The sequence below is a fragment of the Mesocricetus auratus genome, unplaced genomic scaffold (genome assembly GCF_017639785.1).
Source record: "Mesocricetus auratus isolate SY011 unplaced genomic scaffold, BCM_Maur_2.0 Super-Scaffold_100011, whole genome shotgun sequence".
Taxonomy (NCBI): domain Eukaryota; kingdom Metazoa; phylum Chordata; class Mammalia; order Rodentia; family Cricetidae; genus Mesocricetus; species Mesocricetus auratus.
In genome coordinates this window covers 59254674-59280928 of record NW_024429195.1, presented here as the reverse complement: position 1 = coordinate 59280928, position 26255 = coordinate 59254674, and the positions used below count along the sequence as shown (strand labels likewise).

General features: G+C 42.4%; 1 protein-coding gene and 1 long non-coding RNA gene across 2 annotated transcripts in view; both read right to left on the bottom strand.

Annotated features, from left to right (window-relative positions):
• Nav3 (neuron navigator 3) overlaps positions 1 to 20503 on the bottom strand; it is a 698200-nt gene extending 677697 nt beyond the window's left edge. Inside the window, exon 1 of the mRNA XM_013111900.3 lies at positions 20277 to 20503. The gene's annotated coding sequence lies outside the window, so the exon portion shown is untranslated. The remainder of the gene's footprint in view (positions 1 to 20276) is intronic.
• A 1531-nt stretch (positions 20504 to 22034) lies between these two features.
• Positions 22035 to 25826, bottom strand: LOC110340516. Its single transcript, XR_002382308.2, has 3 exons — positions 25621 to 25826; positions 23961 to 24171; positions 22035 to 22182 (listed from the first exon to the last, which is right to left on the bottom strand). It is a non-coding gene; the product is annotated as an uncharacterized LOC110340516 (long non-coding RNA).
• Positions 25827 to 26255: the final 429 nt, after the last annotated feature.

Genomic DNA, 26255 nt, shown 5'->3' with positions numbered 1-26255 from the left:
AAGAAATATTCATTGTATGTGCTCAGCGTAATAGATGCCTATCTAAGATAAGATTTCCTTTGCAACTCAGACCACACTGTAAATAGGATGATGGAGAGATTATTTCACCTTGGTAACATTATTGCTGTTGAATCTGCTTCTGTAAAGCCAAAGTCTGGGACAAAAATTATCTCCATTCCTGTCTCAGCCCCAACATACTACCCTGCTTGTAACAGCACCAAACTAGCTGACCCTCCTGGGTCTCAACACACACACACACACACACACACACACACACACACACACACACATATGCACAGATATATGTACAGATATATACCTATATATACACATATAAACATGTGTTTGTGTGTGTGTGTGCCTTACAAAAGATCTTCTTGGTGGTTTGAATGATATTGACCTCAAATGTTCATGCATTTGAATGCTTGATTCCCAGGTGCTGAACTGTTTGGGATGGATTAGGAGGTGTGGTCCTGTTGGGAAGAGGAGTGTCACTCGGAGTGGGCTTTGAGGTTTCAAAGGTCCATGCAAGGTGCAGTCTCTCTGCCCCCTCTCCCCCTCCCCCCACCTCTTGCTCACGGATCAGGATAAAGTTCTCAGCCACTTCTCCAGCACATCTGCCTGTGTGCAGTCCTGCTTCCCACCATGGTGATGGTAAGAACTAAACCTCTGAAACAGTAAGCAAGACCCCAACTAAATGCTCTCTTTTATACGAATTGCCTTGGTCATGGTACCTCTTCACAGCAATGGAGCAGTGACAAAGGCCATCTAAAAATAGCTAAAGTCATCTGGTATGTGGCTTGAGAAAAGGACCACAGAAAACCTAACAACACTCACCTAAGAAGCCTATGAAACTGTCCCTGTGGGAAACTGATAATCAGGGCTACAGAGGTTGTTCAGTGGTTAAGAGCAGGGAAACCGATGATGTCATCATTAGGGTTGAGGAGGTGATTGCTTCTGGACTTTTCTTAGCCTCAGAATACCTGGATTATGGAGAAAATGCATTAATATAGTAAGGGAAATATGAAGATTAGTGAATTTATTTGCAAGGATCTAGTGATGTAATACTGAAATAATTTTCTTTCCTCAACACACTAAAATGTTCCCATCCTCTCTCTAAAGCAAGAGAAACTAGTCCAAAAGGTAAAACAATACCAAGCTGCATGTGCCCTACATATAAGTTCAAATTGAAGTACAGGACCAAGCCTAGAAGCCACCCCATGCATGGATAGCATTAACCTTGCTAGCTTGGTTTCCTCCAAGGAATGTTATACTAGAGAAGCAGACCACTGAGGATGTGTGCTTACAGAATTATTCCTCCCCAACCATTCATTTAGCAGAAAAACTGCCCTGCCTTATATAATTAACTGATTAAAAGTGGTTTATGATTGAACTCTAACCAAATGAGCTTGCACTGATTGAAGGGTGCATTCAAGCTCTTCAATTGACAATGTCTGCACTTGGACTAATATACCTTTATTCATGGAGAGAATAAACTACTATTTGTATAATGCTAACACCTATAATAATACATCCAGTTTTATTAGATAACTTCCAGACCTGAAAAAACAAAATCACACACAAGGATGCTTTAAGTGCTCCATTTCTAAGAAAAATGTGTAAGTTATTCATAATGCTCACTTCTAGTAAGAATAAAACACCAAACTATGCTTTATTCCCTTGTGATCTATAGCAACATTGTATCTGGTAACTAGAATTCATAGTCACTACTGACATGGCAGAAACCTCTTCTAAAGATGAGACACTCCAACCCAAAATACAAATAGGAGCGGGTGCATCCAGTCCTCACTGAACGAAACAGTTGAACCACTGCCTCCTTCCCCAACTCCCAAACAGTCACTAATTTGAAAACATGCCCAGCTCCTCCCAATGCTGTACAGACATAGGAGTGCCCAGCAGTAACAGTCCACAGAAGTCGTTCTAGCCTTTCTTGATCAACCCTGCATTTACTAATCAAAGTCTAGAAACTGATGCTCATAGGTTCTAATTCCACATTATCAGTCATCACCTTGGTAAATTCAAACAAACCACAGAGCTATCCTTTAAGCCCCACTGTAGTTACCTGTAAACTACTGAAACATGCATGGAGCATGGAGCTTCTAAATTCGGAGCTACCTGATGCTGCAGGACTTTGGGAAACTATCAAAGGAACGATATAAATGCAATGGAAAACAAGAAAGAATTCCTTATTAGCATTAAATGACCCTGAGGACAGCACTCTTTCACAGCTCAACTAGTGGTTTTCCTAAACCAATTTCTAGATGCTGGGAATGATTGACCACATCTTATGTACTTCAAATGCTCCTTTGAATCATTTTATAGCAAGAGTTTATAGAATAACATTAGAGTACTTGCATTCCTTGGGCCTAAGGGATTCTTCTTAGACCACTTAGAGATGGTCTGACCCTGCCGATAGACAATTTCAATTTACCCCCCATTGCTACAGCTGCCTATCATGGCAACTTGGTTCAATTTGGCCCTTGTGAAGGGAAAAAATGTTTTGAACACATAGTGAATTTGGTTTAAAAGTCAAATTAATGTTTAAAAAGACGAGTAGCTAGCATGAAATTTAGCCTCATCATAGATGAAGTCAATCAATTATCGTTAAACTGCTTCTCTCAGCCATCTAATCCAATCATCCACCTCAGTGGTTCTCAACCTCCCTAATGCTGTGACCCTAAATACAGCTACTCATGTCGTGGTGACCCCCAATGCCAAAATTATTCCCTTGATGTTTCATAACTGTAATGTTGCTACTGTTTTGAATTATAATGTAAATATCTGATATGCAACCCCCCCTCCAAAAGGGGTCTTTACCCACAAGTTCAGAACCACTGATTTAGAAGCTTCTTAGGGCCTCTGCCCATAATACATCAGTGGTCTGTTTCCCATAGAAAATGAAACCTAACCCTGCCCCACAATTTAGCCTCTCTCAATGCAACAAAAGTTCAGTATCCAAATAAAATACACCTCCTTTCACTATGTGACTACACATATAAGAAATAAGCTGCATAACTAGAATTCTGACCATAGAGTCATTTGCCCACATAGTATTGTCAACCTGCCCAAATCAAGGTGGCAGCCTATTTGGTGGTTGAAATAGAAATGGGGTTACTCATTTGCTGAGCATGACAGTAGGGAAAATAAAATGTAACACTGCATGCCTAACAATTAGAACCTAGCCAGTGGATTGTCTGCTGCATGGCTGCTGAATTTCAATCTATTTTTCTGCTCAAACCAAGCCCAAAAAAATTATATGGAAGTCAGAACATCAGGCATATGACACAAATTCTATTACACCGAAAGGAGGAAGACACATAATGAAATCTCTTCCTGTCTACAAGGTCATCCTTCTAATTTGTGGGATTCATTTAATCCTTAGGTCCAATTCAATGCATGCTAGGCTTCAAATAAATCCATCCAGGTTCCCATCAACAACCCTAAGAGGAGGCTCAGCAAGCAAATGAGAAAATCCACCACAAGAAGGCCACTGGTGAATTACAATTTCTGGTATATAATACAAACAAACAAAAACACATAAGAAAAGGTCTTTCAGATTTAAACACCTTTTAGAAGGCAATAAACTGCTTTATCAAAAATTAAGCTGTAACTCTAAGAAAAAAATGAAACTAAGAACATTTGCAAGAGGTTAATTCTCAAGTACTTGAATATATAATTTACCACCCACTACTTTTTCATCAACGGCACCAACTCATCATTAAAAACTCTCTACTTCGCATTCCTTGGGCACCTGCAATTCACATGCCTGTAAGAGGAATAGTTACTCATCATTTGGTTTTCAAAGTAACTCATCAAAGAGGCTAGGGTGTGACTTCTCCTTTGTATTCCATTTGAAAGATAGTGCAAAAAGCCACACACATTAGAAGTCACATGGCTTGGATTTATCAGACAAGGTAGAGCACTTCAATATTAATTGGAATGTCAGTAAGATGAAACCACTTTCCCGTGTGTGTGTGTGTGTGTGTGTGTGTGTGCGCGCGCGCGTGCACGCGCACGTCTGTCTAAAGTTATTAACATAAAGGTTAGACATAGTAAAAAAGAGAAAGCTCGCCATGACGTAAAGCCTCAAAGCAAAGAATTATGTATTGGCCAAACTAAAGAGGCCTGAGAACTATCAAACTACTCACTTTACAAAAGCATTAAACAGAGCTGTACACATTTTTAATCTCAATATTACCAATGGAAGGAGAGACAGACAACAATTCCTGGGGCATCCTCATCTACTGGATGAATTCCAGGTCAATGAGGCATCCTATACCAAAATTAAAAGGTAAATGACACTTGAGAAACACCAAAAGGTCTTTAACTAAAAGGTTCTTCACCTTGTGACATGCATAATATAATTAGGTATGCAAGGATTGTCATAATTTTGGAATTTACACAGTGGTATTTCACACTCACTCATTAAACTCATGAATGCATACATTTTAACCAATAAAAGAAGCCAGCCTGTGTCTTACCCTGTTGTGGATGGTTTGTTTGTTGTTGTTCTTGTTGTTGTTGTTGTTGTTGTTGAATACAGATTTAAGTGGCTACCTCTGCACAGGACATGAGGAATTTTCAAATGGCCAGTCAAGCATATAGTTTTAAGTCTATCGACATGTCACTGATCATTATCCAGCCCTAAAAGGCCAGATAAACTCAGAGTGTATCTGTGCACTCTTTGAATGACTTAAGTTCACACTATTCTCAGCACCAAATTGGTCATGGTAGTGACATTTAAAGGAACAAACATTCCCTGCTTTTTGTAGATCACCTATTGACAATTCTACCTTGGCTCATATTGACACACAATAACACAAAGGAGAGGGCAGGGCTCAGCACCATCCCAAAGATCTACCTACTCCCAGTTAGGGGTCCACATTGTGCATGTTTGTCTTAGTCTTCTGTGCTATAAATGTCTTTTAATTTCCATCATTGCTGATTTTCTAATTATCCTTTCACAGATAGGTAACAAGATATTTTTAGATTTACAGAAATATGGAGCTGAAAGATGGCTCAGCTGTTAAGTGGGTAAGAGATAATATCGCCCTTGCAGACAACCTGAGTCTGATCTCCAACAACCATGTTGAGCAGCTCTCAGCTATTGTCTGTAACTCCAACTTCAAGGGATTTGGTATCTTCTGACCTATATGAGCATCTGCAATCTCACGCACATGCCTCAATGCAGACACACATACATAGAATTTTTAAGAGAATACAAATGGAGAATTCCAGACATATTTAGAAAGTATCTTTTTGCCTTATTACACATGCTGCAACTGCCTTTTTAAAGACATTTTCAGGTCCTGTATTAACCAGCTTCCTCCTTCACATATAATTGCTATTCTTAGTGAAAGTAACAAGGATGATAATGCATTAAGTTATTGTGTATCACCTCTAATTGATGAGTTCTTTAGCAATAACCACCCATAATCCTCACAACAGTTCTAAGATAACCACTGCTATCGCCCTACTTAGCATATGGCAGAGCAGAAACATGAAGGTTAATTTTATCACATTCATCCCACCTGTAACATAGGTCATATTGTGAACCCAGCACTCATCCAGCATATTGGACTGTTTCTCAATGAACAATATTGTATTATGATGGAATAGCCTTCATTTTGCACTCAAGAAGCATCATATATATGTATGGATATATGTATGTTTGTATATGTATATGTATGTACATACTAGTGTGTATGTATGCATGCATGTATGTATTCAATTTGTGTTTAACAGTCTTCAATGCTGACTGCTGTCTAGAACAGAAAGTATGGACTCTTTGATCTAGAATGTTCACACACTATGGACTTCCAAACCTTCCAGCTGCACCTGTCTACCCTTTGTACAAATTCTTTCCTCCTGAGGACTGATTGTCCCCAAACTTTTCACATTCCCTTGTGTCTGTGTGTACTTGCAGAGGCACATTCTGAGATATCCCCCACTACTGTGGCCATCTGGCAGGTTCCCACTCATCTTTCATGACTCAGTGCTAGCATCTCTCTGGGCATCCTTCCCTGACGCCTAGCCACCGACAGAATTCTCACAGCCACCTCTGTTTTGTATGCACCTCCTTCACACAAGTGGTACAATGGCAGAAAAAGTTTCATATCCACAAACTTGGAAGCAAAAAAAAGATATTGTTAATCCCATCAGTAATGAGACCCTTAAGAGCAAGCTTGTCTCTTAGCTTGGACCTCTTGGCACTGATCAGAACAGACATGCTTCAAGAACACAAGGATGTGTAAGTGGCCTCAGTGGAATCCAGCAACAAGGCATCTGCTACATACAAGCTCTGTAACTCTAGGACTTTGTGGTTGATGATACTAAACTGTGAAGATACAACTAACAAATTCGTAGGTGTCAAAAAAAAGTCAGCGAAGAATTCATATTGAGCAGAATTATTTGGGACTGTACATATTATCACAAGTCCCAAGTAGAAGTGACTTTGGCTCATGTAGGGCTCAACTGGCTCTACTGAGCTGGAATGCATGAGAAAGACAACCAGACATAAGAGACAGCCAAATCCTACTGGACTACCCGTCGGGAAACATATTCAATCTTGCTTGCAAACTTAGCCACCTCCTTCTCCATTAGAAAATGCTTCCTTCTGCTAGTGCATATCCAAATGATGTCCTTTGTAGCACAAAGCCACTCCCTGTGGTAGGCACCCTGCATATTCTCCCTGAGAATACTTCCTTCATTTAACTTCCCCTCTCCACAGACAACCATACAATCTCCAGAACTTACCATCTTTGCACATCTTACTTCACCTGCCTAACACCAAACCAATAAGGATGAAGTATCATCATTTTTGCCCCACTCAACTTCAGCACCTAGGCCAATGTCTAATACACTGCAGTGGAGAGACTAACTCCCTCTAGTTTCTACAGCCACTTTATATACATGCATCAGTTAAAATTCAGTAGGGTTAACAAACATTGCAGATAATCTATTGATTATGTACTATGGAAATTTCAGGATAGATATCAGATAAGAATATTCTGTTCATTATCTTTTGAGTTGGATTCGTGGTCTTTACATGGATTCTTTAAAACTTGTCATCAGTGGCCATCTTGTTACCAATTACATTGACATAAAGGTCTCCTGATAATGACATGTCTAGCCTGAGGTTGTATTTTAATTCCAAGGTTTTTATCAGAATCTCAGGGAAGACTTTAAATTTTATGCTGGGGACAAGAAAAGCACAGGTTAAGGACAAAGAAGACAGATGCTTTGGCTGAGAGATAAAAAAGACTCACACATCTGATTTTAAACTACAGCTGAAAGCTTATCTCACCTCTAGAAAATGAAAGAAACAAAATACCACAACCATGAACTTGCATACAGTTGCTAGGCAAACCAATACACATTCCCTTCACACTAGACATCTAAAGAATCAATGGGACAATTGATGCTCCTGAAGATTCAGCCAGCCACAGATCAAGAACAGTACAAGGTGGGTGCTTGAAGTTAGACTCTCATTTGAATCGAGAGTAACAGCACCATTCTGATTCACTAAAATACGAATTCAGACAACTACAACTCTTTCTCAATAATACAATATGCTGAACACTTATTAAAAAAAACAACAACCTGCCTTCCCAATGTGACTTCTGACCCTTACAATAAAACATGCTTTGCAACTTGTCTTTTCTTGGCCAGTTTCCTCATGGAACTTCATTCCAGATCCTGTCACATAGGACCCAAGAATGGCTGACACTATCTCCATTCAATGAAATTGTGGAGTGTGCCGAGATACACAGGTGGTCCAAGGCACTTCGGCGGCCAGGTGCTTATTCATCACCAATCCCTTTGCCTTGGCAACCACACACACTGTGCACGCTGGAACTACAGAATTGGGATACACACACCCTCAGTTTGATTTCCAGTACCAAATCTAATGGTAAGCCAAGCTGACTGGGGGCAAGTATAAAATCCATAATATCATGCAGGGGAGATGGCTCGGTCAGAAGAAGTGCTTATCTGGCAAGCAGTGAACTTGAGCTTAATCTTTAAAACCCACATTTTTGGTCTTTGAAAAGACCAAAAAACAAAAACCAGGCAGTTACATGCATTATTTGTAATCTCAGCACTGGGTGGGGAGAGACAGGCAAATAGATTCCTCGGGCTGACTGGCCTTAGTCTAATAGTCTCTCACTGGCCTGGAGTTTGCCTATCACAAAAAAAGGTATATGGGACCTAAATAACAGTACTCAAGGTTGTTTGTTCCCTGGCCTTCGCATGCACACATGCCCCTACACACACACACACACACACACACACGGAAACAAACAAAAAAAATTTGAAAGCATCCATCTGAAAGCATCCATCTCAAAATATCTAACTAAAAAGGTTTTCTTCTAGACGTCTCTTCCAACCGCAAGTAAAAATTGAAATGCAGGAAGATCACTGTTAAACGAACCGAAGGGTGGGGATGGCAGCACATGCCTGTGATCCCACCACCCAGGAGTTGAAGGCAGGAGAATCACAAGGTCAAGGACAAAAGGGACTGTATCAGATTCTAGACAAGCTGGGAGACTATCCTAGGGAAGCAAAAACCAATCCTGGTCCCTCTGTACAGGCCTGCCATCTCCAAATGCAATTCATATCCAGGAGCCCTGGAATTCCAAAGGGTTAACTTGACCTGAAGCAGAAGAAAGCCATGGCCTACATCCTACTGTGTTTGTGTTCTGTTGTGCCTATCCTAAATTATTATACTCTCAGGGGCTGGAGAATTCAGAGAATACAGTGCTGGAGGTCAGGGGGCCGATGGTCTCACTAACCTAAAAGCCAGCTCATCAGCAGAACTGGTTCTTCTTGAAGCATCCAGGTAAGATCCATTCATCGGCTTCATTGCAGCTTCTAGAAGCCCCTGGGTTTCTCCACCTACGGCCTCTTCTTCCATGCGCAGAGGCAACCATGCAGCCTCTCTGACCCTGTCTCCATTGCTATGTTTTTCCCTCTAACCCTCTTTGGGAATAATTCCCAGCCTGTCTGCTTGAATGATTTGTGTGGCCAAATCGGTCTCAGCCAAGTATTCTGGGATGAAGCCTTCATTTCCAGTCCCTAAGACTTGAATCACACACCCACAGATTCCAGTTTACCATGAAGATGACAATCCCTTCCTGGGGACTCTGATGTAGACCCTGCAAAGGGAGCATTGTTTTATCTAACACATCCATAGACTGCGATTTTGTGACTTTTTTGTACACTTAGCAAACACCAAGTATCAGAAAATCCATGTAAAACTTATGAAATGCTTTTCCACCCTGAAAAATAACATCCTAGATACAGTAGAACCATGCACTATGGGGACTACCCTAAACAGATATTACTTGGCAGAAAAGAAAAAAAGAGAGAGCTGTAAGTAATGGCATAGCTATTAATGCATCTTCCTGTGACACTGAGAGTTGGTCTGCTGGAGGCAGAAAAGCCTTTGTGGTTAGCGAGGCTGTGTACAGGAGGCCTGCACAGGAACATTAGCATGCATTAACAGTGCAGAACTCGGAATGACTCTCAATTATGGTAACATAATCCTACCCAGTGTTGTGTTGAGCCCAGCCTGGCCATAATAAATTATAATGTCTCACTATAAATAATCAACTAAATACTCAGAAAAATAAATATAAAACTTTTGCATTAAAAATTAAATACAGTCCAACTTCAAGGGCAAAGACCTTGTTTTATTTATGTCTGTATTCCCGTTATGCTCATGGCAATGTCAGAGGCAGTTAACATACATCTACAAACTTTGTTTTTGTTGAAACATCATGTTTGCTTCATGGGATAGATTAATTCAATGTCGGATGTGCAAGCACATAAAAAAAGCACACAAAAGGGGGACATTGTTCAACAATAAATAAGTAAAAGCATGCTTATCAGCAAAACTTAAAAACAGCACACCCAAACTGTAGACATATCTGACATAAATCACTTTCTCCGGGAACAAAAAGTAGCTCAACTTTTATGTATTGCATGAAGAATGTAAATGTTGGATCTGTATCCATCAATTCTAAAGGCAGACCTTACTGCACAGGGTGCTCAAATATGACAACATCAAGAACTACCGACTCCATTAACTTTGTTCATAGTCTTATGAGGCGACTAATTTGTGATATCCTGAAAACTAGTTTCTCAAGAATTGGTTATTGGTATTCCTGAACATACCCAGGGGCTGCTCATTTAAAGAGCAAATGCCTGCAGAGAAAAGGTTGAGAAAGCATACAGAGTATTTTACAGGAAGGAGAGGGGAGGAAGGAAGAGAGAAGAGAGGAGAGGAGAGGAGAGGAGAGGAGAGGAGAGGAGAGGAGAGGAGAGGAGAGGAGAGGAGAGGAGAGGAGAGGAGAGGAGAGGAGAGGAGGGGAGGAGAGAGGAGAGGAGAGGAGGGGAGGGGAGGAGAGGAGAGGAGAGGAGAGGAGATGGGAGGGGAGGGGAGGGGAGGGGAGGGGAGGAGGAGAGGAGGCTAATTTGAATTCCCAGAGAGCATGATATGGGTGTGTGTCAGTGAAAACCATTACTGTTGTATAGCAAAGTAACCTTGGATCTGAAATTCTTCTCAAGGGCAAGAATCCTATTATTGACCTTATTAAGCAACAACAGACATGGAAGCCCCATGCATCACCAGCCACTGCTGGTACATTCACACAAAAATACTTAATACATACATTAGGTGTTTAAAGAAGCAGCTTTACCTCAGTCACCAATGTTCCAAAACTCATGTGTATTCAAGTTCAGTCACTTCTAAACTTTTTAAGAGATAGCAATTAGTTTAGATAAAATTAAACAGATCCATGAAGTAAAATGTGACAGTGTTACCTTCTGTTGATTCTTTACCACATACAATTCATATGTATGAGAATGCAACCAAAACCTTGCCTTTAAAAAGAGAATCTATTCATCTTAGAGAAACTTGCACTTTAGAATACTGGCTTTCAAATATGGGTGAGAACAGTTTAACAAATACAGTCTAGAAAAATGCTTAAGAAGGACAACTTAGCATTCCACACAAAAATCAAACTATAAACTTGTGAAAAGCAGTTACAATGATAACATGCACTGAACTTTATGTAGGTCATACTAAAGTGCTTGAAATCTATAGGACAAAGATAATATCACAAAGAAAAACTTCTATGACAAAGCCCTCATCATAAAGCCTTCATGTGTATGAGAAAAGGAGTACACTTAGAGTAACTTGCTAAACTACCATAAAGTTTACTCAGGAATTCAGAGTATTGGTCCCTATACACCTCTATCCCCTTTTAAAATTCTAAAACATAGGGGTTTTGTTGTTTTTAGTCTTGGTTTTGGTTTTACAAGATAGGGTTTCTTCTCTGGGTAGTCCTAGTTGTCATGGAACTCCCTCTGTAGACCAGGCTGGCCTCCAACTCACAGAGATCCACCTGCCTCTGCCTCCCGAGTGCTGGGATTAAAGGGTTGTGCCACTACCTTCCGGCAAATAGTTGAACTTTTAATAGACATATCTTGGAAGAAGTCCCAGTACTGACTTCCATGTAGCCACTAATAAAAGAGAAACTGTTATCTGCTCTCCTTGTAGATAAATGTTCACCAGAGGCTCATTCCTAGGAGCCTAAAGAACAAAGGAAGCCATGGCACTTGCTATTCAGGGTGGAAAATGAAAGATCAAATAGTACTCTGTCAACCAGAACTGTAAGGGCTGTCATTTTTCACTCTCCATAAAATAGCACCAATTCATGTCTGCAATTAAAATCTAGGAGGCAGTTTGTTATGTCTTGATGCTGTATAACAACTCACTCCAACTTGTATCAGTTCTAGCAAGGAGGATTTGATAACTCTAGAGCTTCTGTGGACCCCGATTTCAGGAACAGCATGGCTAGGTAGCTCTGGCTCGGAGACTAAAGAGAATACATATTCAGACTCTGCCCTAAATCTAGTGTCCCAAGGCATTGCTAGGGCTTCAGCCAGAGGTGGCCCCTTTGCAAGTCTGATACAGACCATTGCTGACTATCAACATCTCCTTTCCTGCCAGATCAGTCTCCAGGGGCAGACTGAGTGTGTTCACAACATGACACCTTGCTTTTTCCAAAGCTAGTGACCCAACAAAGAGAGGCAGATGTGACAACGTAAGGCACTCCAAGTCATACATCAGATCATCTACACCTTCTACAGGACATGTGAAGGGTCATTCCAAGAGTGTGGCCACAACAGGCCAGGTTCACCAGAGACCATTTGGACTCTGATTGTTACAACTTTGAAACGAGCTTCCAAATGGAAGAAAAATAAATTTTGATACAGTTTTAGAACTGCTTATTATGGCTTAATTCTTTAAACTCTTATTATGTATGACAATATAGTACTAATCAGGACACTAGAGGACACAGTGGTGTTTATAGGAATCACTTATCTATTGAATGAAAATAACACATTTTTAACCAAGACTTACAACATTTGTTCAATATCAGCATGTTGTTCATGCATCATTGTGTGTGTTATATGAATGATTTTTCCATTAAATGCTTACTATTATAATCACTATCATCTTAGTATCAATTTTATTGATAGAGAGATCAAAATTTTTAAATCAGTTATGCTGGAGCCTTAAAATCAGTGTGAATTAGAATTCCTACCAATTGATAACCACAGATTCATGACACTAAGAAATTACCTCATTTGCTGAAACTGAATGATGGGTTTACACTAAATCATAGAATATAGTAAGTCGTCCTTACTGTTACACTTTTTCAAAACTTACCATCAGCGAAACTCTTTAAACTGATATGGTGATCCAACAGCTTGTTTTTCAAATAAGACACGCAAAGAGATGTGCAAAGAAAATTGCCTGTATAGTAAAGTTATGCATTATTGGAAATATTTTTTTAAATGAAGTATGACTTTCTTATCCAAATAGCACTGTCTTGTCAATGGAATTTTAAATGACTACACACGCAAAAAAAAAAGGTATTCAACAGCTTTCTGTAGTGGGAACTTTAGTTTGTGGTTTAGGATAACAATCTTGTGAACAGCTAAAACTACAGATTTTGCGCTTGCTGTGTTTTTACCCTAACATATCACAATGATAGCTAAATCTTATTTAGATTTTCAATTCTTGGATGACTGTCTTAGTGTTCCTTCTATGGTTGTGGAAAATACCACAAGCAAAAGCAACTTGGGGTGGATAGAGCGGTTTTGGTTTACACTTGCACGGCATCGTTGATCACTGAGAGAAGTCGGGACAGGAACCCAACCAGAGCCCTGGAGAAGGGAGTGGAGCACCGCCCTGAAGGATGCTGCTTACTGGCTTGCTTCCAATGGCTTGCTCAGCCTGCTTTCCCGTGACACCCAGGACAACCCAATATAGAGGTGGCACCACTCACAATAGGCTAGTCCCTTGCACATTAATCACGAACAGAAACAATGGCCCTGAAGATGTGTCCACAAGCCCATCTGATGGAGAAATTTTCTCAATTGAGGCTTCTTCTTCCTAAATGACTCTACTTGTGTCAAGCTGACCAAAAACTAACCGGCACAATGGACCCTTTGTCAGCTTGACACATAAACACATGACTACAAGACTACAACCTTTTCCTTCTTCTTTGTCCAAAAGACGTCACGTTAATGTCACTATACAAAACACTGTATAACTCTTAAAAGTCCCACAGAGTTTAAAAGGTTCTGTTTAGAGTCTCACAACTGTATCCTACTGCAGAATCAAAACTGAGAGGCATATCACGTACATACTTCCTCACTCCTAGAGGGGGTATGACCAGAGCACAGCCTCACTCACGTCATACAAGACCAAATTCCAGCATCAGTATCCTGTATGTGGGCTTCATTCACTATGCCCTGGCCTCCAAATGGCTTGGGTGGCTTCACCTCTCTGGCTGTGTCATAAACAGCACACATAGCTTGTCTCACAGGCTAATGTCAACTCCACGGCACACCTGCCCTATCCTTGGTGATTACCTCACTGTTCCTGGCATCCTTAATATGCTGGGATCTCCATTGCAACAGAGGTTACACTTTCACCAATGGCCTCTGGCCTCTCTACAAGGATTGCGGCCACAGGGTATTAAGCCTCAACTCCTACACATGGCCCCTCCAATCCCAGGTTCTCCGATGCAACTGAGGCTACACCTGCACCAAAGGCCTCTCCTGTCCTCTCACAGTACCAAGAATCAGCTGTTCCCCATGGCCCCATCAAATCCTGTAGCTTTCATGACACCAAAATTAGTAACAAGTGACCAAGTTTGACTCCAGCTTCCTACACAGCCTTGGTCCCATCGGACCCACTCCCTGAGTCAGCTACTGTGTGCTGACCCTGAGGAATACTTCCCATAAAAATCTGACTCTGTGATGCTTTCTCCTGCATCATGTGGATTTTCATCCCCAGGTGACCAGCATCATTTGTCCCATTAAAGTAAAAGCTTCACTTCAGTGGCTCTGGTCTCTTGTTAATTACAGCTGATTCTTCAACCCCAGCAGACCAGAAACCATGTATTAATTAAAACATCACATAAATGGCCCTCACAAAAAAAGTATTTGCTTCCCTCTGAAATTTCACACACCAGGCCTCCATCACCAGGACTCTTTCAGTATTTCCATCTTCCAAGCCCACTAAGCTCGGAGTTCTCAATAGCTTTTCCATCCCAAAGATCTAAAATTCTGCCCATAGTCAGCCACCCAAAACATGGTCAAGGTCTGTCATGGTGATACTACAACTAGCAATTTTTGTCCAGGTTTTCTTTCTGTTGCTGTAATAAATCACAGACCAGCTGGTCAACACTTCTAAGGAGCAGGTCCTAATTGGGGAAAGTCAGGGCAGGAATGCAAGCAGGAACCTGGAGGCCAGAGGTGATGCAGAGGCCATGGAGGATGCTGCCTACTGGCTTTTCCTCCATGGCTCAGCCTGCTTTCTTACACTTCTCAGGACCACATGCTCAGGGGTAGCACTGCCCACAGTGAGCTAGTCCCTCCCATATCAATCATTAATCAGGAAAATGATCCTATGGACCTACCTGTGGCTCAATCTGATGGAGGCACTTTCTCAGTTGAGGTTCCCTCTTCCTAGATGACACTAACTTGCGGCAGGTGAGAAAAAATGAGGAGCATAATGACCATTCATGCACCATTTTCATAGTGTCTATTTAAAAAAATTAGCACACCTTACTGGACACCCAAAGAATGGAACATCTACCATCATACAGATGTAAAAATTTTTCCATTCTTATCAGTTTGAGATTATGGAGAAAACCAAAGTGGAGAAACGGAAGAAAGAAGAGTATAGATAAGTATTGTGGTTCATATTCAAAAGCCAAAGGAAAATAACTGTGGTTTTCCCATAGATTACATTAGCAGTAGCAACAGTAATACCAACAAGCAACTAATATATGATAAGATTTTGCTATATGCTCAGAACTCTCAAATATTAGGTTAATACGGTGTCTCTCATTTAATCATCAAAAATGCTTAATGATTTTTTTCAGAGATGCAGACATGAACATAGAGATATAGACTAATAAATATGTCCAGACCCTCTACAACAGCAATTCTCAACCAATGGGTTGTGACCTCTTTGGCAAAACTCTCCAAAAATATTTACATTATGATTCATAATAGTAACAAAATTACAGTTATGAAAATAATTTTATTGTTGGGGTTACCATGGCATGAGGAACAGTATTAAAGGGTCAAAGCATTAGGAAGGTTTAGAACCACTGTGCTATATAGTAAGTAGCAGAATTGCAATTGAAGATCATGGAAACCTGTCCCACAAATCCCATTTGCAATTTGCTGGACAATATTGCCTGAAAATGTAGCAATGCAATCAGGCATCCACAGGTCATGTTCTATCTCAGTAAGGTAGCACATGAAGATGTTCAAAACCCAAATGTTTCTTTTGATTAGAAGTAACTTCTCCAATGGATAAGACATTGCGGTCACTTTCAAATATGTAAGGTATTTCATTCTCAACATTTTGCTTACAATTTCTCCAAGAGCCCTCAGGTAGGGATGAGGACTGAGATGATATTTCAAGTAGAAAAAAGGGCAGAAACTTAAAAGACCCATAATTCTACATATAAAAATATACAAGATCAAGTAAACAAACACCAAAGTTTTGTTTTTTCTTCAAGCATTCCTGGCTATACCTGACCCACTACAAATCATTTCTAGTTGAAACCATGACTTTACTCTCAAGATACCTCCAGACCTTGAATTGTTAGGTCTCTGTTATCTAGAACAGAATAAAGGGAACACAGGTCCTATGAAAATGATGTTGCACAGATTAGCAGCAAGAATCGCCGTACTAGCATCGTGCAACCCAGAGACATGAATCAGCAGCTTCTATACACTTACCGAGATCGAGTTTATTTCTTCTGGATTCTGTAAAGCCTGAAGTAAGAGAATGCTGAATGTATAGAGTTTTAAAGGCCTGCATCTTCTGTGTACAAGTCCACTGAGTTGCACAACTAACTTGAAAGACAGAATAAGATCAGAACCTATTTGACCTCAGCACCTCTTCTTCCTGTTCTAAGATTTCATCTAGAACCGTCAAGGATGATGTCCTACACAAACATAAGCACCACAGATTCACATCAGATACTGTTGCAGTTAAACTTGGGAGGAAAGATGACTACTATGAACAGAAAGATGGCCCTGGAAACCTTTTCTATCCTTGAGTCCACTTTACACTATGGAAAGTGATGGGTTTTTTTTCCTACAAAGTAAGGTAAAAGATGGAAACATCCTTAAATGTTTTCTTCTGTTTCACTGTAGCAAATGTATTCTCCACTTGCATTCACATAAGTAGGAGGTGATACCTGCTGGGTGGAAGCAGTTCTGCATCTAATATGAAGGGATTATTAGTATCTACTGCCTCTGTGCAGGGACTATGGAGTCTAACGCATTCCCTTTCTCTGGGATGAAAGGAAAGATACATCATTATGGTCCACTCATCAATGATCCAAAGAAACCATCTATTTAGAAATCTCTTTATATCTCTCTCTCTCTCTCTCTCTCTCTCTCTCTCTCTCTCTCTACTCGCGCGCACGCGCACACACACACACACAACAACAACAACTTCTTCTGGGAAAATGCAACACTAAGTAACATCTGAGAATCTAAGGGCTGCTGCAAAAGTAACTCTTCAAGATAGTGTCAAGTAGAAATGCAAAGACTTATCACCGCTTACTTCCAGCACCAATTCCTTGACACCTAATATGTCTACATTTATAGTAAAGTGGCTCTGAGGTTTGATATGTTGACTTTTCCCACCCTAATGACTCCAGCGCCACACAAAAGCAGTTACTCATGCATACTCCTAAGTTCTTTACTATAAAGGTGGAATTCAATGTTATGTGTTGCCTGAAGATTATATACCACCTCTCAAGCAAGTAAAAACTACTGCCAAGCAAACCTGAGACATGTTCTAAAAGTCAACACTTTAACACCCATCTGTTCAAAGGAGACTGTATACTGATTCTTTTAACGTGAAGTCTCTGAAATATTCAGAAGGTGTAGGCCTAGGTCCATACCTCAGCTTGCACCTGACACAACCATTTCTTGTCGCCATGGCTACAAAGATGAGTCACTCAGAGTCCTCTAGACAACTTGAGGAAGATCTTATAGTAATTTCAGAATGGGATATATTCTTAGTAATTATCAATTTGCAATAATTCAGTACAGTAAGTGATCATTACTTATCCCACCACATAAAAACATGGACATGAGCTAGGCAAACTGGAGAGTTGCTTTCCATTATAAAATAGATAACTCATCACCAATCTCTTATTAAATGATCTCTATATAGATACAATAACAAATAGGGGGTGAGTAGTTTCAGAATCATTGGACTATGAACTAGGGTGATTTATGGCCATCACTAAAATACCTTATAGCATCAAGTCACATGACACTTCAAAACCTTTATGTTAAGTCCTTCATATAGACATGCTTATAGTAAAGTGGTGGTCAGAAGGCATGATAACTCTGACATTAAAAACAAGAAAAAAGCAAGCATTTGATTGTACCTATACATTTACCAATTGCACACTCAAGTTGTACTTAGACTACTGGAAGAATCTTGTCCGAGTGTGGGGGGGAACAACCCTATCCATCCAGGAAATGCCAGAAAATGTAGCATCACTCCTCCACTTTCACCGCCTAGAGAAATGTCTTCAGAGCATGCTTTGGTGGCTCCAGTGACAAATGAGTTGTTAGATATTCTCTAAATGCTCATCTGAACATCTGAACTGGATAAATACGACCTCAGGTTCAATCGATATCATTTGGACAAATAAGACAACAGGACACATTGAAGATGTAAAACTTCCTAATTGGCTAAACACAATGATGATACTGTGGAGTGGCATGGCAATTGTGTTTCTTCTGCTTTGGGTTTGTTTTCCATTCTGTCTGTGGTTGCTCTTCTTCATGATCCATTCTCTGCCCCCAGGATCCTTCATTCCGTATTAATAATTTAATTTAAAGACGGACATGCACACAAAGGAAAGGAGGTTTGGATGTGCTCTGAAACTGAGCCCTTCCCTGCCACCAACTCTCTACATCACAGAAAGTGAAGGAAATTACTGGCAAGTACCATTTTCCACATGGGAAATATTGTGATCTCAGGAAGCTTGACTGTAACAAGATTTCTTCTTTGAGAGAATTTTTGAAAATTCAATAAACCCCCTTTTTTGGCCAAAGTGAAACCACACACACACACACAAACACCCTTTGTTTTCTCATGATACATGCATCTTAGATGTCAAACAAAAATAAAAAGCATAATATAATGAGAAAGCATCCATGCAAGCAAGGTAGGAGAGGTTCAATTCCAGAGGATCATTTTTAAATAGCAGCTCTTAATTTATACCTTCCTGGTATGGCTGTCCCTAAGCCAATGACCAAAAACAAAAGACCTGACTTTATAGTATTTTCACATATTCGGCACCAAAGTCCAATTCTAATTTCACACAGAAGTTGCTAATTCTTTTCTATCTTTTGGCAGGGTCAGAACAGCCTGTTTGTTCTGTGTACTTCCCACTTGGACCAGCTTGGCTTTCAGGAAACAAGTGCAAGAACCTTAATTATGACCTTTTCATTCTAGTGCCTGGCTAGTGCAAACTCAATCAGGTTCAAGAGGAGATAATTACAATAAAAGTTGCATGTTCCTTATAAACTAGAGGAGGGGAAGGGGCTGTCTCCCAGTTCCCTACAATTAAATGTCAAAGAGGAGGAAAGAGCATAGTAATGATCAAAGAGGGAAGTTTTACTAAAATAAGTCTAGATTTTTTTCAAAGATGCTTTTATTTATACCCGTGGCTTATTTGGATTTAAAAATTGTGCTGTCTTTACAATACATGTGGTACTTAGAGCTGCAGAAGTCCGATTCCGACGTACAGTCGCCCAGCTTAGAATGCATTTCTGCACAATCCATGGAGATCAATAGACTCAGGAAACAAATATGTTGATGGATGAGGACGGGTCTGAAAACAAGCAGGTTAAGGTAGCCACGTTGCTGGTTTCATAGTTATTCTCATGCTGGCAGAACCAAAGGGCTACAAAGGATTCCTCCCTTTTTGTAAAGGGGAAAAAGGAAGAGGGGAAGAAAGGGGCAGGAAAGGAAGGGAAGAGAATGGTGTGGATGGTGAGGAAAAGAAGAAAGAAACAGAGGATGATGAACAAGACAGAGAAACCCAGAGAGGGGCGGGGGAGTGGGAAGCAAAGCTATGATGTATGGAAGCTAGCCAGCCACCCAGCCAAGTACTCCATCACCCGCAAGCCTGCATCCCTCCCTCACAGACTCTAGGCTCAGTCTGTAGACTTAGGGCTCCCCGGTGCTGACAGCCTTCCTCATAACCCCAGTGCAAGCAATGTATGATGCTCCAAGTAGCCCACAGCATCCAGCCCATCCGAACCCGCCACTCCCTGGACTGTACACACCACCCCCCCACCCCCAGCCCCACGACTTCTCCTTAGCACCCCCCATCACTAGTCTCGGGGTGGGGGGGAAGCCTAGGAGAGAGCGGCATGGGGGGTGTCAAAAAAGGGAGCAAGTGGAAGAAGCAATCAAAATAATTTTTAAATAATGTGATAATAGATGCCGGGGAAGTGCCAGGGGAGGGTGCCCGTGACAAGCACCTGGGTAGCACAGCACGCTGTTGCAAATCCCCCAGGCTGCGTGGGGCTGGGCGATTTTCCACAAAAGGAACTTTGCAAGAAGCGCAGCGGTTTGCAAGGCGAGGAGAGGAGGAGGATCGCAGCGTTACCTGGCCGGAGGTCAACGCCGGCGGGGCCGCGGAAATCCTCAGGTTTGCACGGTCCTGAGCCACTTGATCGGGTTACTATGGAAATCGTCTTAGGAAGGACGCGGGGAAAGCACGAGCCAGGCACATCGTCCTCGGCCGCCGAGCAAGCGGGCGCGGGACCGGGCGCGGCGCCTCTCCCGGGCCCGGCTCGCTCTTTCTTCGCTCTCGGCCGGGCCGCGCCTCCCCGGCCCGCGCCGCCGCCGCCGCCGCCGCCGCCGCCGCCGCCGCCGCCGCCGCCGCCGCCGCCGCCGCCGCCGCCGCCGCCGAGCAGCCCGCGGGCGAGCCGAGCCCTCCGCCGCGCGCAGCCGGCAGCCGAAGCGCGAGCTCGCAGCAGCAGCCGGCCTGGGCGGCGAGTGGCGCTGTTTCCCAGCCGCGCAGCTGGGATTTAAAGAGACAGAGACGCGTCGCGGGACTCGAAGGGGGCCTTGGCCGGGAGGGGAGCCTGGCAGCTCGCCCAAGGTCCCCTCTGAAGTCCAATAGCCCCAAGCCCGCTCCGCGGCGAGCAAAGTTTCCTGCGGAGATGGCCCCTGAGAATTGCGTGAGGATCCGCCTTGGCCACCTCTCCTGACTGCAGAACAGGCTGCAAGGAGAGTAAGGGATTTTTTTTTTTTTCTTTTCCCTCCCTTGGACGCTAAGGGGGAAATGATTTGTATGCTCAACAAGTCATGCACCTATTTTCAGCCGCTCTCGCTTCCGACCTTGTGCACCGACTTTTTCACTGAAAGCAACACAGGCAAATGGGGGTTGGGGGGGGCTCTTCGTTTCATGTCAGACTATAAGCAGAGTGCGTGGTTTAGGGGAAGGTGGTGGTGGAAAGATATAGCTGTCAAATATCTTGCTTTTTTTCCCTTCCTCTTCCAGCTAATGTAACATCTCCTTTTCTCTCCCCTCGCAAGCCTGGAGAACGTGCTTAAAGGTACATTCCAGACACTTCCAGCAGTTTCCAAAGACTCACCATTCTCTAAGCGCCTTTTGCATGAAGCTAGAACACCACAGGGATGGAGGGGGGCGTAGAAAGAACACACTAGTCTGACCCATTTCTTTCCACCCTAACTCAAAGCCAGTTGTCAGAGAGCAGCTCCTTCGATGTTGCATGTACGTCGGAAACAGAATGTAGTAGCAGGGCACATGGCTTACTACTACCATGCACATGTAGCAGCAGAGAAATTACAAGCCAGTAGGGTTGTTTCCTGTGCTCTCCATCAGTTTTCCCTGCTTTATACGGGATACAGGAGCTGTGCAGAACCAGTTCCAAACACAAACTTGCCCCCTGGAGGAGAGGCAGAGAGGGAACTCTTGATATACCCAGGATTTAGATGCTTCATAAATATCCAGGGTACTCTGTAACTGGGTTGAGGGGAGGGGTGAACCTACTGTCTAGGTTATCAAGCAGGGTTACACTGTGTCCCTCTTCCAGTCTTACATGATGCTATCCGCTCACAAGCAAAGCTCACACCCCACCAAGAGCTTAGCTCTTCTTCCTTTACCTCTCCTCCAGAGTAAACCTTTCAAGCAAAGAAATGTGGCCTTCCAGGTTCCTACTCCCTTCAAGAAAACGAGCCTGTTCTCATTATGATACGGGACGGTGGCTAACAAAATAGCATCATAATAAAACACAGAATATACTGTAACAGAATACCCGAGACTATAACATGTCAACAACATTGTCTTATCACTCAGTTCTGGGTTACACAGTCCACCTTCTAGATGCCAGCAGGTTTAGAATCGGATGAAGGACTGGTTTCTGTCTCTTTGATAGCCTTTTGAATGTTTCTTCCTCTTGAGGGAAAGTGCCCTTGTGCTGGAACATCCCTTGTCCACGAACTTAGTTCTTGTTCAGCAGAGAAGCTCCACGATGTTACCGCACCTGAAAGCAGGATGCTTTTCCACTTTGTCCCTGCCTCTTTATGCCCCCCACCTGCCCAGCAACTCCAGCAGGTGAAAGTTACTGCCTGTGCTATGGTTCTTCAGGCAGGACGCCTTCACTCCCTCCTTCACAATTGCAGCCCCTACTCTGCCAGGAATTCTCCCCCCCACACACACACACACAAAGTTTGCTTCTATCTTTCCACCACTGTAGAACCAGCTAACTTTTACTCGTGTCCTAACAAGAAGCTTCCTCAGAATCTTCACCTAGTATCTGCGGGTCCCACATCTAAGTCTGGGGGCCACTACCCTCCCCTGTGATGTCTCTGTGCCCACCTGTCACTCCTTAGGTGTTGTAATAATATATTTATTGATCTCCCCAGACTGTGTGTGTAGTGACAGAAGCTTATTTTTCCCTCCATATCCAAGTGTCAGACCCCTAACTAAATTGAGGGGGGAGGGACCACACAGCAGCAGCTAGAGTGAGAAAGTAGAAGAGAGAGAAGTCTTTGATGGTTGATGAACACATTGCCAACCAAAGTCAAAACTAGTAATAAATAACCTTAGAAAGGCCAGAGGTTTGAAGAGAACATCGGTGTTTCTAAACTGCTAGTAAGTATCAGGTACAAGCTAAACGCTGGGCAGGTTATCTTGTGTATCCTCCAAACATCCTTGCAAGATAATTATATGTGAGGAAACTAAGGCCTGAGAGTTGTTTGTTTGGTGTCCTGTGGCTGCTATGGAGGTGGGGGAGGGGCAATGCGCTTTATAATAAAGCAGGTGGTTTACAAAGGTATGGAATGAGATGCAACATCTGTTCCTATTCATGTTTCATTAATTTAGTTAATGGCTTCAGCTCTGCCACCCCACCCAGAAAGGATTTGCCTTGCATCCTCAGGTAGAAGGCTCTGTGAGTTCGTGGCCATTCCCTGACTCAACAGTCCCATGGGGTATTCTTCCCAGGCTCTCGGAAAGGGTTGCTTGGGCTACTGGTTGTAATTTCTGCGTAGTCCTGTTCTTCCTATGTTCCTAATCCTGAATACAGTGTAAATGCCTGGTCCATTCGATCAGACCAGACCCATAAACCTTTGCTCTAGAGCTGGAGCCAGGGGACTTGGCTCTTCTGTTTCTGCTGTGCTACATTTGACATGATAGACAGTGCCATTACCTAGAGGGGTGATCTGCAAGTGAGTTAAAAGGATAAGAAATTAAATTATCTGTACTCCCTTTACACATTTGCCCAAACAAGAAAAATACATAAATTATAAGCAAAAGTAAATGTGGTTGAAAATAAAAGAAACTTAGAGCCATTTATGATGGGGTTTCATTCAGGATTTAGATACCTTACTCCAAAATTACAAACTCATAGATACCAAGCTCCATTCAATAGAAACATGGGGCTTGTGGATGACTATAGAATAAATGGATGGAGAAGCGTTCTTTCCTTGAGTACAGTACCCTTTGTAGTGGAGATCAGGAAAGCATAATATGCTTACAGCTGCAAGGGATATTTAGGGTAGCAGTTCTTAACCTTATGGCATATTAGAATCACTTGGGAATTCTCAGCCTGGGAATGCACAGGTTCCATCTCACACCAATTATGTTGAAACCTCTGGGACTTGAAATCTAGGTGTGAAGATTTTGCAAGCTTGCCAGATGGTTCTAAAGGGAACTCAGGATTGAGGGCCACTTCTTCAGCGCTGGCCTCCAGTGCATGCACACCTGGCTGCTCATTAGCATGGCCGGGGAAACATTAAAGGCACTCAGGCCCACACCTACCTGCAGAGATTCTGAGTCATTGTTCGTCCTCTCTATATTTAATGTTTAATGAGGCTGGTGTTGAGTCAGGGTTGAAAATCGCAGTCGCAAGCCAATGCTTCTCAAAGCAGGGTCCCAGAACAGCAGCATGAGTGTGGCCAGCAGACATTTATAGATGCACCGTCTCACTCTCGCTCCAGATCCACAGGTGTTCAGGGTGGGGTCCATCAATCTGCAATGCCACAAGCCCTCTTGATGACTCTAATGCACAGTAAATTTGGGAACCGATGATTTACAACATAGCACCAGTGATATCACACTCTTCCAGTTTGAGAGCCAGCACTATCTTCAGCGAACACCTACGATCCTCCTCTAGAGAATCCAACTATCATTTCCGACAAGTTTCCGGATGTTGCTGATGCTGAAGGTCTTAAAAGCGCAGTTTTCTTTTGTAAAGGAATCCATCCCACATAAATTCAGAGTGTAGTATGTAGCTGCTCTGCCAAGAAAACAGCTTCTGGGTACCCAAGATGACTTCAGCAGATAAGGGCCCTTGCCTTCAATTTCAACAACCTGAGTTAAATATTTACTGACTTCTGTGAGTTGTTGTCCTGAGATCTCCATCACACACACACTGCAGGCCCACACACACAAGTAATTGTAAATATGTAGAGCGTGAGAGACCTTGGGGCACACAGGCCTAAATACACTGTATGAAATTTTTAAAACTAATAACGGGAAAACAGATTTTTTTAAATGTTTTAACCTTGGTTTATGTGTATCAGTGTTCTGTCTGAGTGTTTATATGTCCACCACCTCACAGAAGTCAGAAAAACACCATCAGATCTTCTGGAACTGGAACTACAGATGGTTGTAAGACAGAATGTGGGTGCTGAGAACTGAACCTGGTCCTTTGCGAGAGCAGCAAGTGGTCTTAACCACTGAGCCGCCTCTTCATCCCCCCAGAGGAGCTTTTGAGAAGAAAACTCTTGCCCTTAGTTCCCCACAATGTGGGGATGTAGAAGGATTCTATGCGCATGGCGTTCTTCTGACTTATGAAGTGGGAGTAAGTGTTGGCCTGCACAACTCAAAGTGCTGGGTACCTGAGACCTGAGTCAGTTGTGAAGAGCATCTTGGCTGCACTAGATTGCAAGAAAACCTCAGGAAAAGACACAAACCCTCTTCCGCTCAAACCCAACCACTTCAAGGCTTGAGAAGAGAGCTAATCAAGCTTGCCTTTTCTGACTGCACACATGAGCCCCACCTGCCTTCCAGGGCTTTCCTGACTGCAGCTGCTCTAGGGAAAGGGAAAATAAAAAAACCCTGCTTTTTCTGAAAAAGCAATTGCTTTTCTTCTTGATGACTTAGAGAGGAGCTATGTAAACCTTATCTGTCCCAAACTAACAAATGCTAAGAGTACCCTTGGTTCCCACAGGCCGGGCTTCATTCCAGGGGAAGGAGCATGGAAGATCTCTGTGTCACTAATCTTTGCCTCTAGTCAGACAGCCAAAGAGAACACTGAGTGAGCCAGATCGCTCAAAAGAAGACACCCCAGACCGTGAAATCGCCTTTCATCCTTTTAGCTGCTTGAATTGATTTCAGGCTTCTAACCTGGATCCTTGAAAGAGGACCTGTCGGGCTTAAGCTCTTCCTTAGGGCTTGAGACCCAGCCTCTACTCACCATCGCCTTGAGAAGTCCAGACAGACTACTAAACTGCATTTTCTTCCTGGGACTTCTTTAGGAATCAATGGAATTTCCCTGTTTTAAGAGATGAGAGCACCAGGGATAAGAGTCTAAAAGAGCTCTAAGTTGCCAGGTGCAAAGTTGCTGACAAGGAAAAAAAAAACCTTTCTAAGAGGGATCTACCAGCGTGTTACTGCCTGGGCTTTTGCAAATGGCCCCAATGTTAATTACTGTATCAGCTGCTGAACTGCTTACTCTGGGCTGTCTGAAGGTTTGAATGAAATCTCCTTCTATCGAGGCTACAGGAAATAACAGTCATCGCCAAACTGCAAAATATCACCTAGATTTCTTTTTTTAAGTCAGATCCATTTAAAAAAGCATTGCAGCTCCCAGAAGTGTAATTAAGTTGCTTAGCTGAACAGGGAGCTGTCTGTGGCCTTTAAAAATATCAATTGTAAGGGAAAATGGAAAAGGGAACAAAAAGTAGGTAAAAAATGATGAAGAGAAAGGGCAGGTAAGAATAATAAGGAAGGATGTTCCTGTTCGTGGTATGGGGTCTCCATTTGCAAGGTGCCAATCATAGATGAACATCTGGGACTGTTTTGTTATGGAGTTGATATCCTTGGAAAAAA